At 37.5% G+C, this 14877-nt stretch overlaps 1 long non-coding RNA gene across 1 annotated transcript; it reads right to left on the reverse strand.

Moving 5' to 3' along the window:
• Positions 1-11455: 11455 nt before the first annotated feature.
• On the reverse strand, positions 11456-14370 carry LOC142652712 (uncharacterized). Its single transcript, XR_012847897.1, has 3 exons — positions 13988-14370; positions 12887-13016; positions 11456-11705 (listed from the first exon to the last, which is right to left on the reverse strand). It is a non-coding gene; the product is annotated as an uncharacterized LOC142652712 (long non-coding RNA).
• Positions 14371-14877: the final 507 nt, after the last annotated feature.

Here is a 14877-nt window from a genome sequence, read left to right on the forward strand (position 1 = left end):
TATAGGCAGTTGAATGACTCTGATATCTATAGAGTACTTACAAGTGACCCTAAGCCTGATATAGAGAAAAAAATATTTAACATAGTTAATAAATCGTGTGATGATGGGATCATTGACTCGTCTGTGAAAAGATATTTTATCACTTAATATCCCAACACCCCTTATTTGTATTTATTGCCTAAGATACACAAATGTCTTGTTGATCCCCTGGGTCACCCGATTGTATCGGGCAGGGGTTCACTTCTCAATAACATTTCTATTTTTGTAGATAGAGCCCTGAGAGACTTTGCTATAAATACCAAATCGTACATCAGAGACACCTCAGATTTCATTTATAAATTAAAACAAGTAACACCACCTCAGGGTTCCATACTTGCTTCTTTTGACGTGGTGTCACTTCTTACGTCTATCAAGGGGCATCGAGGCAGCTAAACGAAAATTATTGACATCAAATTATAATGCAACAAGTTGTGAATTGATTATTTCTCTATTAGAACTGATGTGACCTCTAACTATTTTTCATTTGACGATACATTTTACACATAGCATAGAGGAACGGCCATGGGTTTCAATATGGCACCCATTATGCAAACATTTTTGTTGACATAATAGAGGAGATGTCGATCTATGTATACCACCACTTCTCTTATGTTTTGTGCTGGTGGTGATACATAGATGACATCTTCCTCATCTGGACAGATACGGTGGAGTCACTCTTGAGTTTCCATGCATTTCTCAACAGGATTGATCCTGATATACAATTTACTATTTCTCATTCTAATGAAAATATTCAATTTTTGCATGTCCTGATATATATTGAGGATGGGGTTTTTAAAACCAACCTTTTTACCAAACAAACAGACCATAACACTCTTAGATACAAAAGTTGCCATCCTAAAAGAATGACACGTTGATTGCCTTATTGCGAAATGCTTAAGACAAAGCGTATCGTGGACGATAAGATTAAGTTAGATCAGGTCTTGAATCAAATGATGTCCAATTTTTCACAGAGAGGTTATCCCAGAAAATTGCTACAGACACAAAATGAAAAAAATAAATTAACATCTACGAGGAATTTGATTGGTAAGCCACGAGAACCAAAAATTAGAAAACGTATTCCATTAGTTTCAACTTATAATGACTACAGTGGAGATGTGTCTAAGATCCTTAAAGAGGCTCTGTCACCACATTATAAGTGCCCTATCTCCTACATAAGGAGATGGGCGCTATAATGTAGATGACAGAAGTGCTTTTTATTAAAAAAAAACGATCTATTTTCACCACTTTATTAGCAATTTTAGATTTATGCTAATGAGTTGCTTAATGCCCAAGTGGGCGTGTTTTTACTTTAGACCAAGTGGGCGTTGTACAGAGGAGTATATGACGCTGACCAAGCAGCGTCATGCACTCCTCTTCATTCATTTAGGCAGCACATAGGGATCCTTTTAATCGCTATGTGCTGTCTTATACTAACACATTAACAATGCTGAAGTGTTTAGACAGTGAATAGACATTCTGCAGTTCGTTACTCTGTCTGTGGTAGTTACAGCAGAGGATGCGTAATCTCGTTGTAACCTGTCATTTACTGCGTAATATCGTGAGATTACGCTTCCTCTGCTGTATTTAAATCGTTAGAAAGAGGAGGGCGACCCCCTATAACAGCTCATCACACCCCCTGCAATGCAATTGCGAGGGGGGGAGATGATTGCTATGGCTGCCTGGGGGCCTAATGAAGTCCCCAAGGTCCGCCATCTTTGTGCGCCTATTAAGCCCTGCTTAATAGTTGCCTGTCAGAATCACGATATACGGCAATACATTAGAATTGCTGTATATCGTGCAAGCAATCTAACGATCGCTGGTTGAAGTACCCTAGGGGGACTAATAAAAAAAGTAAAAATGAGTTAAACAAAGCTTTTTTTTATGTAAAAAAAATTGTGAAAAATTAAAAGCTCAAAAAAAAACCCTTTTCCCATTTTCCCCTAGAGCATAGTAAAAAAAAAAAATAAATAAACATATCTGGTATCGCCGCATCCATAAAAGTCTGAACTATTACAATATATCATTATTTAACCCGCACGGTGAGCGCCGTAAAAAAAATTGTAAACGCCAGAATCGTTTTGGTCACCTAATCTCCCACAAAAAATGTAATAAAAAGTGATCAAAATGTTGCATGTACACAAAAATCGTATTATTAAAAACGACAGCGTATCCCGCAAAAAATAATCCCTCATAACACTTAATCGACGTAAAAATAAAAAAGTTACGGCTCTCGGAATTTGGCGACACAAAATACATTTTCTTTTTTACACTTAGGTTTTACTTGTAAAAGTAGTAAAATATAGATAAAACTATATATATTTGGTATTGCCGTAATCGTATTGACCCACAGAATAAAGTTAACATGTTGTTTTAATTGCACAGTGAATTCCGTAAAAACGGCACGCAAAAAACCATGGAGGAATCATTGTTTTTCTTCATTTTCTACCCCACAAATAATTTTTTCCCGTATCCTAGTACATTATATGGCAAAATAAATAGTACTACAAAAAACTACAACTCATCCCGCAAAAATAAAGCCCTCATAGGACTATATCGACGGAAAAATAAAGACATTATGGCTTTTGGAAGGTGGGGAGGAAAAAACGAAAATTAAAATCTGAAAAAGGGCTGCGGCGGGAAGGGGTTAATTAATATGATACATTGCTTATGTGACTGTAATGTTCATCTCTCTAAAAAAAATGTAACTTACTGTTCTTTTCTTTCTGTAGAGAGAATAGTGGGAATTCGGGACCACTTACCAACGATGGATACTTCTATACATTATGTCAAATGTGGTTTATATAATATATAGTTCCTGCATATATTAGTTTAATTTGACTGTCAGGGGTTCTTATAGTATTGTTTTATTATTATTATTATTTTTTCTAATTCTGTATATTCTCTAGAAAGTGGAAGAAAAAATATTGAGTTAGATGTCAGGTTTATCGCTTGTCATTCGCCACATATAAGTTGAATCGCTTTGTAAGCGGAACCTCTGTTCCGATACACGGTGTATAGGGTACTGTATAGTAGACCTGATACATAAAAATGTGACAGGTTAGCATACAGGTCCTGACTTTGGTTACCACGATACACGTAACGGTGAATCGGGAATCCTGGGTCCACGTGTGGGACAGTTTGTACAATCATGTCTGACGAGTATGCAATCCGCGCACGTAAGCTCAGAAAAGAACCGTTTATATTTCTTCTCTTTCTATTCATGAACCGTCATAATTGAAACTAGGATAATTATCCTTCCCCTTACAGCCGAATTCTGCATTAAGTGAACGTATGAGATTCTTCACCACTTGAGATTATACGAAGTTACTTACAATGATACTTACCACTTCCGGTGTCTGCGCAGTAACTTGTGTTTCATGTGGTTGCATTACAGCTATCTACTTCGGTCAAGATTACGGACATGCGCACTGACGTGACAGGAACGTCATGCAATTAACGAGAGCATGGTTTTTGATATTGATAGCATACCACTACGGATTTACATATCGCAGTCCTGATTGGTGAGTGGCTCTAAAGTCCTAACTCAAACACACGTTTTTGCATGTTTGATTAAACAATAATCAAGTTTAATGTTGGATTGTGGTTTTTACATTATGTATTTGTCACATATACACTTCTATTGCGGACACATCTAACGAACTGTGTTTATTATGTACTCTTATGGATTTTAAAGTGTGTACAATTCTTTATTGATGGTTCATTATGTAAATGATACACCACTATACCACTGTTATCACTATGAAAAAGGTCCTAAGGTTGGGCAGAAACATTGCATCCTGTGTGTTGTTTGAAATAAACCACTTTTTTTTTTGCCATACCTGGAGTGCTGCAGGATTTATATATATATATATATATATATATATATATATATATATATATATATATATATATATATATATATATATAAAATGTTGTGTTTTATTACAATAAGCAGAATTGGAAATTACTTATTCTGATTTATAGTTGAGAAGAATAATTAATTATTGCTTCATATTTTGGTTCCGTAAAATGAATCAGTGTCTGTTAGCTAAATAATACCTTTTCTATAATACTGGTGAAATAAGCCAGACATGAAATTGATCTGGTGTTATAACCTGCATGCACAAAGTGCTGTTAAATGAGCAATAATATTTAGTGTATGTAAAATATATTACCAAACATTACTTTTCCTCACTTAACAGCAAGTTCACTAATATTATAATTATGTATGCACAATGGTCCTTTGTTCGGGTGCTAATTTACATTCAAGGAAGAAATCCTTTGTAGAAACAATTCCATTTTCTCCATTAATGCCAAACATCTGAATTTAAACAGCATGAAGTTTTAATAATATGTGTAGTTTGTTTTGGCAGCAAAAGTATTTAACCTATGGCAAAAATAGGTTAAGATTAAGCACAATGCAGAAAAAAAATTAAACTCAACAATTCTTTTGATATGTAAAATATTTTTTGACAGTTTTGCTAAACAAGTTAATTTGATCAGTTGCAAGAAAAAGTAAATGAACCCTTTGAAATCACCTGGATTTTTGCATTGGTTACTAATAAATTGTGGTCTGATTGTTATATAAGTCACAATTATAGACAAACACAATGTAACTAAACAAATAACACACTAATAGTTTTACTCATCAGTTGCAAGAAAACGTAAGTGAATCCTTTGAAATTACCTGGGTTTTTGGATTAATTAGTAATAAAATGTGGTTACAATAAGAGACAAGCACAATCAAAATGAATTAATAACACGCAGTTGTACTGTTCATGTCTTCTATAAGCACATTGTGTAAATAAACACAGTTCAGGGAGAAAAAGTGAATGATCCTCTGTGTTAATGACTTGGCTAATTGGCAAAAGGTGTTTTAATTAAGGAGATGAATCTGGAAGTGTGGGTTTCACAGGTTCTTTGCCCATTTTAATAAAGTCACACAAATCTTGGTTACTGACAAATCTGTTCTTCTCAAGAAAGATTGTTTAGTGTGAATCATGTCTCGAGACAAACAACTTTCAGAATATCTCAGAAGACATGTTATAGAAACACATGAAGCTGTAAAAGGCTACAAAGGCATTTCTAAAAACCTGGGTGTACAACAATTTACAGTTAGACAAATTGTCTACAAATTGAAAAAAATTAGGACTGTTGCTACTCTCCTAAGATTACTCCAAGAGCATAATAGGCAATCCTAAAAGAGCTGATGTCGAACCCAAGAGTAACAACCAAAGACCTTCTGAAGAAGCTACAAACTGCAAAAACCTCTGTTCATATGTCCACTATTAGAAAAACACTGAACAAGAATGGTATTCATGGACACCTCAAAGGAAAATGCTGCTGTCCAAAAAAGACATTGTGGCCCATCTCAAGTTTTCCCTTGACCACCTGGATGTTTCACAATGCTTCTGACAAAATGTTTTACGAACAGAGACAAAAGTGGAACTTTTTAGCACAAATGCACAATGCTATGTTTGATGGAAAAAAAAAACACTGTACACCAACAGCAAAACGTCCTCCCAAACGTAAGGCATGGTGGAGGGAGCATCATGGTTTCGCGCTGGTTCGCTGCCTCAAGGCCTGAACGCCTTGCTATAATTGAGGACACAATAAATTCAAAGGTGTCTCAAAACATTTTACAGGAGACTGTAAGGGCAGCGGTCCTTGGCATCGAGCTGAAGAGATGTTGGGTGATGCAACAAGACAATGACTTAAAGTATATAAGTAACTCAACTAAAGAATGGTTGAAAAGGAACATTTTTTGGAATGGCCAAGTGAGAGTCCTGACCTTAAACCTATAAAATTGCTGTGGCATGACCTGAAGAGGACTGTGCATGCAAGGTATCACAGAAATATTGATGAACTGAAACACATTTGCAGGGAGGTATGGTCCAAAACTTCACATCAACATTGTGCAAATCTTACTTGCAGCTACTGGAAACAGATGGTGGAGGTTATTGCTGCTAAAGGGGGATCTACAGTTTATTAATTTCAAGGGTTCACTAACTTCTTCTTGCAACTGTAGCTTCACATTAAAAGTTTCTTATTTATTGCATATTTAGCTCAGTTTAAAATTAATATAATGTACAGTCTGTGTATGTACATACAATTTTCAGAAATTTCTGACAATATTCATATCAGAGAGTTGTCTGGGATTACAATCTAGGGGTTTGTTTATTTTCCCTGAAACATGGGCACTATTGAGAGCGAATTTTCCAAAATTCTTTTCATGTCCGATTTACTAGAATTGGCCGTCCTTTTAAAAACTCTGTCCATCTGAAAACTCGGGTCTGATTCTCTGATGTCTTCTAGGATTTCATCCAACCCCTTTCAAGCTCTTTAAATTAAAGCCGCCATTTTTTTCCCCTTACTTTTATTTTTCTTAATCTAAACATACATTGAATATGATCCAAACATACTTAATATCACATCAGTTAATCCAGTAGTCGACTGTATCCACCTGTAATCTATCACATCTAACTTAGATGTGATGTATTACAGGTGGATCCAGCGTGTCGGAGACACACAGGACCCACTGACACTGAACCCGTCAGTCGCACAGACCTGACAAGTTCAGGATTCAGCGTAAGATACAGCTGCTCTGTATACAGGATACAGAGCAGCTGTATCTCAAAAAGTTAAAAGATTTTTTTAATAAAAACGAATTATAAAGTTGCACAAAACACACTGACTGACATTTAAAAAAAAAAAAATCCCTTTCAAAGGTGTACATAACCTTTAATGCAAACAATCAGATCGTAACAACCATTGCCCAGTAAAACACACAGCACATGCAGTTTTACTAAAAGTCGGTGCAGTTTTTAAATGATTGTTAGGCTGGGTTCACACACACTATTTACGGACGTAATTCGGGCGTTTTAGCCCCGAATTACGTCCGAAAATACGGCTCAAAAGCGGCAGCAAACATCTGGCCATTCATTTGAATGGGTTTTACGATGTGCTGTGCCGACGGTCATTTTTTTTACGCGCCGCTGTCAAAAGGCAGCGCGTAAAAAAGACGCCCACGTCAAAGAAGTGCCTGTCACTTCTTCAGACGTAATTGGAGCCGTTTTCCATTGACACAATGGAAAAACAGCTCCAATTACGTCTGTAATGGACGCAGCAAAAGACGCCTGCACATGCCATTACGGCTGAAATTACGGTGCTGTTTTCTCCTGAAAGCAGCAAAGTGGGTGATACTTATCAAATCCCATCCACACGCTGCGTAAAATGTTTGACTAGAAATTGACCTGTGGTACATATTTTTCGTACCGTAGCATGTCAATACCTGCTGCGGAAAGTGGACTGAATTGCTGCGTTTTTCAGAGATGTCACTATCACCCAGCATTGTGAAAAATGCAGCAAAATCCGCACCATTTTCTGTAGCAATTCCAATACATGTGGAGAAGCCCTTATACTGCGGATTTAGGGTTTGTCCACACACACAACAGAATTGCTGCAGAAAATTTCTGCAGCAATTCCGTTGAAAGTCATAGGCACACATGAACACACATGAACACGTACACATCACACACTATATATACATACACACATGAACACATCACACACTATATATACACACATGAACACATCACACACTATATATACACATGTACACATCACATACACTATATATACAAACACACATGAACACATCACACACTATATATACACACATGTACACATCACATACACTATATATACACACATGAACACATCACACACTATATATACACATGTACTCATCACATACACTATATATACACACATGAACACATCACACACTATATATACACATGTCCACATCACATACACTATATATACACATGTACACATCACATACACTATATATACACACATAAACACATCACACACTATATATACACATGTACACATCACATACACTATATATACACACATGAACACATCAGACACTATATATACACACATGTACACATCACATACACTATATATACACACATGTGCACATCACATACACTATATATACACATGTACACATCACATACACTATATATACACACATGTACACATCACATACACTATATATACACATGTACACATATAAAGTACACATTGTAAACACACATGCACTTACCTTTTATGTAGGATAATTGTGAAGGGAGTTCTGCAGCTTGATGGCCCGACACAGTGCCGCAGACAGTCTCCCCTCCCCCTCCCTCTAGTCCCGACTGATAGCAGCAGCGCGAGGAGCGGTGTAAAGAGTAGGGAGGGGGGCTAGAGGGGGAGATTTGTTAGCAGCACCGACTACAGCTGCTGTTACAGTCGGGCGGCAGTTCTTAGCTGCTGTGCCCTGCACCTGAGGACAGAAGCTCACCTAGAAGGCAGGCCACCAACACTGATCATTTGCGCCCCCCTCTAAGTTGCGCCTGGGGCACATGCCCCGCCTGCCCCCCTAGCTACGCACCTGCTTTTAGTTTCTTATAAATTAGAGATAGTAAACCTCTTTGTCACCCTAGCTGATATAAATTCCATAATAAATCTGAAGACTCAAGAAGGAGCAAAGTAAGTTTTATCCATTGTCGCAATCACCGTGTGATATATTTGAAATGACTTAAATGTCATATGTGAAGGTATATTAAATTCTTTAATCAGTGTATCCCACTCTTTCAGTTTTCCATTAAAAAAATGGCTAACCAACCTAAGTCGATATTTGGACCATCCATGCCAATCAGATATTTTATTAACCTTTCATATATTAACATTGCTGAACAATGGCATGAAACTCAGTGCTCCCCCATATTTTTTATTTTTTTTATTTTGACCCATAGTTCAGAAATCATGTGTATTATCGGAGAATCCTAACAATTCTTATCTCTTAATTGACCAGATTCAAGTATCTCAAGTATATTTTGAAGGGAACCCCTATTAGACTTAACAATCTCCTGTCTCCCTTGGCTTTCAATAGTTTTAAATGTTTTTTCTCCAATCCAGATTGGACTGCTAGTCAACGAGTACAACAGCAGAGTTAACACAATCATCTTAGTTATAGCTATACGGTCTGCCATGGAAAAGGGTAATTTATTCCATATCTTAATTATTTTCCTTATATTATTAATAACTGGGCTGACATTTAATGTTTCGTATTGTCCTATATCTCTGGAAACTTAGATGCCAAGATACCTAAATGACTTCTCTGGTTCTAACACCCTTATCCCCGGGTAATATTCCCCCTGATGTATAGGAAACAAAATTGTCTTTTGCCAATTAATTTCCAATCCCAACATTTTTCCAAAACTCTGTATCTCAACAGTAGCCCTAGGAAAGGTTTCTGCAGTATTTTCCAAAAATAATAAAATGTCGTCCACATATAGTGCGATATTATCCTCTCTCCCCCGACATCCAAAGCCAATTATCTCTTTATCCTCACGAATCCTTGCAGTGAGTGGCTCCAAATGCAATGCAAAGATGAGGGGAGAGAGAGGACATCCCTGCCGTGGACCACGACTTAAGGCAAACCCTTCTGTCAGCCTTGATTTACAAGAACTCTTGCTCTAGGCGCCCTATACAAAATCTTCAACCACCGTAAAAAATATTTTCCTAAACCGACTCTATTCAAGGTCTGCCACAAAACGGGCCACTCCAACCTGTCAAATGCTTTAACATCCAATGACCGTATGGTGCGAGAACCCCTCCCTCCTCCCAGATCCATTTGCAGATTTTCATAAATACGCCTAATGTTGGTATTTGTGGATTCATTGGACATAAACCCACACTGATCCATCCCTACAATAGAAGATATATTCCTAACCAACCTTCCTGCAAGAATTTTCGCAAGGATCTTAGCATCCGAATTAATACGAGAAATCGGACCGTAATATCCCAGGTCCATTTCTTACTTAATAAATACCTATAACTGTATGTGAAGACAAATCAAATCTCCCAAAAGGGAAAAATAATGACACCAAGTACAGTAAGTAACTTGCAAAAAATATAAATTCTTTATTACAATATACATAAGAACATGTTGGCCATCAGGACCTAAAAACCACAGACAATTAAAATATACAATGTGGAGAACATGAGGCTACTCAGAATGGCCTATATTCAACATTCAATAATACCAGACAGGGTCACTATGACAGTCATGCTATAAATGTACAATACAAGGATAACCGACACCACAAAATGTGTCTCCAAAAAGCATGCTGAAACAGAACAATGTAATACAGACCCTGTAAAAAATAGTATACACGAGAGACTTGTAGCTAACACTGAAATCTCAGTGTAAATAAAGTGGTATAGAGACCAGGGTATCACCAAAAATCAGAGTAGGTCCCAGAAGCCATACCAACCCGTGTATTGCATATCAAGCCAAAAATGAGCTCCACAGCAAGAACCCCGACGCACGTTTCGCGGTAGCTTTTTCAAGGGGTACTGACTAGTAAGGTGACCGGCGTTGTATTTATACTCAGTGGTGGGAGAGGTTTATTCAGAGATAGCAAATAGCAGCACGACATTCTCAAATCCCCAATGCTGAACACCTGAAATGTACCAGGTGTTCTACATTGGTGAATCAGCATGTCTAAAGTTACCTGAATGCTGATCGGTAAGCAGCAAACACCACCATTGCAAATGTCCAGTGTACGTCTCAAGGAATGTAAACGCGCATGCGCGTGCGCATCAGACCGCAAGCGCCGCAGACAACAGATGTAATAGCTTATATATGACGTATCACATCATAGTGGCTATTTTAAGTATGGGCAAGGACAATACGAGATCAACTTATATGGCAAGAACCAGTATAGGGCATATGTATCACGATCCGATTTTTTATGTGAGAAACAGAATATAAATATACAATGGAACTCTAATGTCTCAAAATATAAGCAATAATACATATATAGAAAAAATATACATAATTTGATAATACATCAAACATAGTGTCATACTGTCATTTCATAAAACCATCAATACAAAAAAGACCATATATTGACTTATATATATACAAAAATAAATATATATAACATATAGTAAACCGGGGAAACAATTTATGAAAGAATATTATTTCATAAAAAATAATAATAAATGATAGTGAGAAGTGAGTGAACACACGTGCACAGTGTGGTGATAAAATAAAAAACAAAATAAATAAAGTGAAACACACGTGACAAAATCACAGTTAAAATACAATTCTATTTATTAATATAAATAATACATACAATAATGTAACAGATGTACAATGTGATATGTTCTAATATGCTCAAAAAAATTTATAATGATAAGACATATGTGATTTTATTGTTAGCATGTATATAAATAACAAGCGTGTAAAATATATATATAAATATATTGAGTGAATATGTGTAAACATAAATGTGAATAAATAAAAATATAAATATAAAAAAAATATATATATATACAACATACCAAGTGTGATGACAAAATTTATATAAGGATATATAAAGTGGATAATAAATAATGTATAATAAATATGTGTGCAGTGTGTGCACAAACACACGAATAAAAATAAGTACCCCATGAAAAGAGCTAAAAAATGATCAAAATTTAGAGTATGTTCAAAACGTATTGTTGAATAGAGTCCAACCAAAAACATTATTCTGAGATATAATATGTGATACTTGGTATTCTATTCAGCCCAATAAATACAGATCGTATGGCCCCTATAAAAAGACAAAAATGATGATGTTAAAAATGCCACCAAATATGGATACAGCCAAAACGCAATAATGCTTAAACCGACAAGCCCACCAATTATTAACAGCACAGTCCAACCATACCAGTCAAATATATACAGGTTTAAAAAGTTAAAAGATAATGATGCTATAGGACCCAAAAAGAAAATATTGTTATAGGAAGGAAGCGAAGGACATTTTCTCATTGAGCCCCAGAGGCGCGCTAGTCTTCAATTTTGTGATCCATTTACATTCGATCCGTTCTAATTTACGGAAAGTATCTCCTCCACGTGATCCAACAATAATTTTGTCGATGCCATGAACCTTTAAATCCTGCCACTTGTTATTGTGAAAATCGCGGAAATGTCGGGGGATAGATTTCAATTTATCGATTTCTTCCTAGTTGTTACCCTCTATTGTTCCAGCCTTTTTAATGTCCCTCACGTGTTCTTGAATTCGCATTTTAAGTTCTCTTGTGGTCATGCCTACATAAGACAGGCCACATGGACATGTTGCCATGTACACTACACCAGTAGTACTGCAATTGATGAAGTGTACAATTTTAAAACTTCTTTTCTTTTCAGAATCAGTGAATGTATCAGTTTTCACAATCAATTTGCAAATAGAGCAATGACCACAAGAGAAAGATCCCCACGTCGGCCCTTTAGAGCCAAAAAGATAGGTTTTGGGACTAGGAGCACTATAGTGACTCCGAACTAAGTGGTCACCCAAGGTTTTACTTCTTTTGGCTGTAAGTTGGGGCTTCGGGGGTAGATGTTTTTTCAAATCTGGATCCGTGAGCAGAATTGGCCAAAAGCGAGTCACAATATTTCTTATCTCCATCCATTGCGAGTTGTATGGAGTAATAAGTCTCACTATATCATCCGTGTTCTTACGTTTTTGTTGAGTAAGCAGATTATTCCTATTACTGTGACAAGCCCTATGATATCCCTTCTCGATATCCTTTTTAGGATACCCTCGTTGTATGAAGCGGGTCCTCAGACATTGTGATTCTCTTTCAAAATTAGAATCGGAGTCACATACACGTCTGGCCCTCAGGAATTGCCCCGTAGGGATAGCCCGTATAACATGAGAGGGATGAAAGGACGATGCATGTAGGAGAGAATTTACAGAAGTTTCCTTACGGAAAATGGTGGTGCTGAGCTTACCTGTATCTTGTACTGTCATTTTGATATCCAAAAAATCCATGTTGGTTTGACTGATCTTACTCGTTAATTTGATGTTCTGTGTGTTGTTGTTCAAAATGGATACAAACTGATCAAGGTCTGCACGCGTACCCTGCCAAATAAAAAGGATGTCATCGATAAAACGCATCCAACTAACAACACATCCAGACACCATATCCATGGCCTCCCGTACAATTTCCTGTTCCCAGTAGCCCAAAAATAAATTTGCATATGAAGGTGCACAGGTGGCACCCATTGCCGTCCCCCGAAGTTGTAAATAGTGTTTGTCCCTGAACACAAAATAATTATGCTCAAGGACAAAACGCAAAAGGAGGATCAGAAATTGGACCAATTCACAATCGTGATCACATGGGCCTAAGAAGTATTGAATAGCTCGCAGCCCTAACTCGTGGTCAATACAGGTGTACAGGGATTCCACATCACAGGATACCAAATACATATCCTGCTCAATGGTCACCCCATCTAGGCGTTTCAACACGTCCGTAGAATCCCTCACATATGATTGTAGATTCTCGACGCATGGACGGAGATAAAAATCCAGGAAGCGACAGATAGACTCACACAAACTCCCACATCCTGACACAATAGTCCGGCCTGGTGGTTTCTTATGATCTTTATGTACCTTTGGTAGGAGGTATAGTGTGGGAGTGATGGGAAACTTCACAGTGAGCCCATCCATGATTTTTTTAGTGATGATGTTATTATCACAAGCTTCCATTAGTATCGCATCCAACTGTCCTTTGAAGTCAGTAGTCGGGTTATATGTCAAACGCTTGTAACACTCCACATCCCGTAATTGCCGATATGCCTCTGATTCGTACATCTCAATAGGCCATATCACCACATTTCCACCCTTGTCAGCCGGTTTAAACACAATGCCCTTCATCTGCTTAAGCTCACGTAAAGCCTTTCGCTGGGCCCAAGATAAATTATCATAGCCACGATCCTGTGGCAACTTCCGAAGCTCGTCAACCACCATTCTGACGAACATCTCCACCGATGGATTTAGTGACAAGGGAGGAAATGTGGTGGACCTAGGGCGAATGGTATCTGGAAACCTACCATTACTGACTTCTTGCTCCTGGAGTAGAGATTCTAGCGCCCGGACCGCTTCCAATTCCTCCTGTGCTGTAAAGAGATGATGAGGTTCATTTTTAGAGTGATACTTTTTGTATATAAGTTTGCGTGCAAACAGAAACACATCCTTGATGGCTAGAAAATCATCAAAGCCTGTCACAGGACAGAATGACAGACCCAAGGAGAGCACTGAGATTTGACTAGGAGTAAATACTATATCTGAGAGGTTGATTACCTTAAGTTCACCTCCTACATTGTCATCCAAAGGGTTGAACTTTCTTTTTGTGGGATTACGTCTGGTTTCATATCTCCTAGTTTTCATAGGTTGGCTCCCCTGAGATGCCCCAGACGTTGCACTATCCAGTGAAGACAGGGATTCGGAACGTGACATCGTATTGACACCACGTCTTTGCCACTTGTACACCCTTTGTTCCTGGAAGTCCATCAAATAACGCTGGTACTTCTTGGATTTGAGTTCTTTAATGTCATTCTCCCATTTTGTATATTCAAGGCTCAATTCATGTTCGAATTTGGAAAGAAGGTCTGAAGTGAGTTCCGTTTTCACTTTCTCCTGTAAAGGCAATATCAGCTTTTCAATTTCCTCCAACTGCTGCTTATCCCAACCAATCAAGAGCTCAATGAACGTCCGTGAGCAGGATTTGCATGCCTCTTCCCATCGAGACCGAAACATGGTGTCATCAAAAGTGAAGGAGGGAAAAACTTGTACCCGCAGGCCTCTGGGGATCAGGTCCTTAGTAAGATATTGCTCTAAGGCCACCTTATTCCACCATACTCGCATCCTTCGTTTAAGTAATTCTTTTAATTTCTTTTGGGTTTCAAATATTCCCATATGGGTTACACCCATAGGTCCTACA

This window comes from Rhinoderma darwinii, chromosome 5 (assembly GCF_050947455.1).
Source record: "Rhinoderma darwinii isolate aRhiDar2 chromosome 5, aRhiDar2.hap1, whole genome shotgun sequence".
Lineage (NCBI taxonomy): Eukaryota > Metazoa > Chordata > Amphibia > Anura > Rhinodermatidae > Rhinoderma > Rhinoderma darwinii.